This window comes from Cajanus cajan, chromosome 2, assembly GCF_000230855.2.
Source record: "Cajanus cajan strain Asha chromosome 2, NIPB_CcT2T_4, whole genome shotgun sequence".
NCBI lineage: Eukaryota > Viridiplantae > Streptophyta > Magnoliopsida > Fabales > Fabaceae > Cajanus > Cajanus cajan.
The window spans coordinates 67895191-67898822 of record NC_138518.1 but is presented as its reverse complement, the minus strand read 5'-3'; the positions used below and the strand labels follow the sequence as shown (position 1 = coordinate 67898822).

Genomic DNA, 3632 nt, shown 5'->3' with positions numbered 1-3632 from the left:
GTAAATTATTTTGTGAATACTTATAATATATAGAGATATTTGTCTTGTTGTGTTTTGTGGACTCACCTTCCCGTGCAGACTTCTTAAATTTGTATGCGAGGGAAAACTCCAGCCGAAGAATTGCATTTTGATCCTTAAATTGAAAGAACGGCAAGGAGAAACAATAGTAGGACAAGAAGGCGTAAACAACTAGAGAGACTTCAAAAACAACAACAAGATCTTCCAAGTTTTTCTACTTCATCAAATCAACCACACCTTGAAACAGAAATGGCTGAAGAAGGTACAAGCACTCATAATGGTGGACATGGACCAGCCAGGCCTCCTAGAAGGACCCTAGGTGATTATGCACAACAACATGGTCCTAGGCATTTCTCTAACATTGCAGCTCCAAATACTTTTAGAGCCATGGAGATGAAGCTTGCCTTCCTTACTTTGGTTAGCTCACAACAATTTGCTGGCCTTGATCATGAGGACCCATACTCACACCTGTCAAATTTCTATGAGCTATGTGGAACAATGATAATTCCTGAAGGTGATGAGGAAGCTGTATACTTGAGGTTGTTTCCATTTTCTCTAACAGGAAAAGCTAAAGTTTGGTTACAATCTCACCCAAATCAAAGTTTGACAAGCTGGGGTGACGTGGAAAACAAGTTTGTGAATAAATTTTATCCTTCATCCAAGTATATTAAGGCCAAGTCAGAAATTACTACTTTCAGGCAAGGTGTAGATGAACCATTTTGTGAAGCCTGGGAGAGATTTAAGTCATTGCTCATAAAATGTCCTAACCATGGGTTTGAAGATATAGCACAACTCAACTTCTTTGTTAATGGAATCAAGCCTGAGGTGAAGATGTTATTAGATGCAGCAGCTGGTGGCACCATGATGACTGTGAGCCCAAAAGAAGCTACTCAAATTATAGAATCTTTGGCATCTTCTGATCACCAAGCAGAGCATGGGAGACATCAATCTCATAAAAGAGGAGTTCTTGATCTCAGTACTAATGATGCAATCCTTGCTCAGAACAAGCTGCTATCTCAACAGATTGAAGCACTGACTAAGCAGATGGCCAAAATACCACAGCAGCTTCATGCCATTGCTTCCTCCCCAGCTCAATCAAATTCTTATTTAAAGTGTGATTTTTGTGGGGGAGATCATCCCAATGGTCACTGTTCTAAAACTTCAAATGAAGAAGAGGTCAACTATGTGGGTAACCAACCGGAAGGAGGTAATTTTAATTCCCATAATTATAATACTAATAATTATATGCAGGGGAATCAAGGTTGGAGAAACAATAACAACAAGGGATATGGATGGAGGAATGAAGTTGGGCCATCCAATAGGTCCCCACAACAACAACAGCAACATCAGCTTGCTTATCCTTCTATGCATGAAAGAACCAGCAAATTGGAGGAGACTCTGAACCAGTTCATGCAGGTATCTATGAACAACCAGAAAAACACTGAAGCTTCCATCAAGAATTTGGAGGTGCAGGTGGGTCAGCTAGCTAAACAATTAGCTGACATGTCTGGAGGCCCATTCTCAGCCAATACCAAGACCAACCCCAAGGAGCATTGCAAAGCCATAACTACAAGAAGTGGGAAGGTAGTTGGTGAAGATGTTGGAGTGAGTGAGAACAATGAGGGTGCTGATAATAAGGAAGAAAATAGTGAATTGAAGGAAGTTGAGGAAGAGAGTGAGAAGAATGAGGGAGAGAACAATAAGAGTGAAAGTGTAGATAGTGAGAAAATAAAAGAGAGGAATGGAGTTGAGAAGGAGAAAAAGAAAAAGAAGGGCAAGGAAGTCATTTCCACTATTCCTGTAAGAAACTTACCTTACCCTCATGCTCCTTCTAAGAAAGAAAAAGAAAGACAGTTCTTGAGATTTCTGGATATCATAAAGAAGCTCTAGATTAATATTCCCTTCACTGAAGCCATGGAACAAATGCCCACTTATGCTCGGTTCATGAAGGAATTGTTTACTAAGAAGAGAAGAATTCTTGAAGAAGAGATTGTGGAGCTTGAGGCAGGATGCAGTGCTATTATACAGAAGTCTTTACCTCAGAAGTCTAGAGATCCAGGCAGTGGAATACACCGCCAGAGAAGGGCCCCTAGTGTAAAAGCTTTGGGGATTAGTCCTTGGGGATAGCTCGGTTTGGAAGTCCCAGTCTCGCCCATTGTGTGCATGGGATGTATCTTGCGCGGCTTAGCTATCCTGACGAGACTCTGGTAGTATATCCTTCTAGTGAGAGTGCGCAGAGGGTGTGACCCGACATGTACTCCTAGACTACTATTCGTATATTGCTAGCGGCAATATGCCATGTGATGTTTGTTTTACTGGCGCCACATGCATGATAATATGTAGTCCGTGTCCATGCATTAGCATTCTTATTATTAAATGATGATAAATTACTATTTGTATGACTTGGATGATTGGATAAGCTATTGTTGTTGATTGATCTATGAGGTAACTGTATTGTTTGTGTTTGACTATCCGGTGTGCGTTCCTACACCGTGAGCTAGAGTGAGATGTTTCTCACTCCATTCTTTTGTATTGTTTCTCTTGTTTGATATACAAGAGACCATTAGCAACATGAGGCTGAGGATGTGGACGATGGAGCTTAGGCTTCTATGTGGGATTTTGCTCTGATAGGACATGTGACATCGGGACATAGATAGAATTAGAATATGATGTTGTTTATGTTTTATTAAAGTATATATATTTGGAAAATTCAATTTTTATTCTTTGTCATTTTATTTGCTATTTGGATTAAGTACATGAATGTGAATTCTCTACTCACATGATGATTGGAATTGTCGTTTCATTTTTTTAAAATATTTTTTTTATCCAAGAAGATATTTTTTATTATTATTATACATATATATATATTGGGGTAGAAGGTGTCAGAGAAGTTAACAACATAAACTTTTTGTAAACGTTACATTATAAGAAAATAACACATTATTTCTTATATAAAAATTTTAATTCATTATTCATAATTAGACCACGAAAAAATGACATATTGTATGTTTTAAATAACATCATGAAATCAAATTATATATTTTAATAATAAAGACCAAATTAAATAAATTTTGGAGAAAATATACGACAGTCGAAGTCGAAATTTAGACCAAAGGTTTGGACTTTGGGCTGCAGTTAGAATTGCAGGCGGATCTCTTCGCACAATTTAAAAATAAAATAAGGAAGTACTGGCATGACAATAGAATAAGTGCAAGTTGTTTGTCTAGTTCACCATGATATGTGGAAGTTATATGACGTTGAATGTTGTTATTTAGTTTATTTAAGTTATTATTCAATATTATTATTATATTTTAATTCTGTTTGTAACTTTATCTTCTTTTTTTTTAAGAATTATAATGATTATATTTTATATGAGAGTATGATAAGATTAATGGATTTGTTTTTGGATGTTTTTGGTGGTAAGTTATGTTAAAGATAATTCTTTCTCTAATATTGTTTGATTATAGTGTGACTTTGTATAGTTGTTTAACTCACAAGTAAGATTATTTATATACTATTATATATCTTTTGTGTAGATCTTATATGTACATATAGGAAACGTTTTAAATCTTATAATATATATATATATATATATATATATATATATATATATG

At 36.0% G+C, this 3632-nt stretch overlaps 1 non-coding gene across 1 annotated transcript; it reads right to left on the bottom strand.

Moving 5' to 3' along the window:
* Positions 1-688: 688 nt before the first annotated feature.
* LOC145955376 (small nucleolar RNA R71) lies at positions 689-794 on the bottom strand. The gene has a single exon (XR_014431990.1). It is a non-coding gene; the product is annotated as a small nucleolar RNA R71 (small nucleolar RNA).
* Positions 795-3632: the final 2838 nt, after the last annotated feature.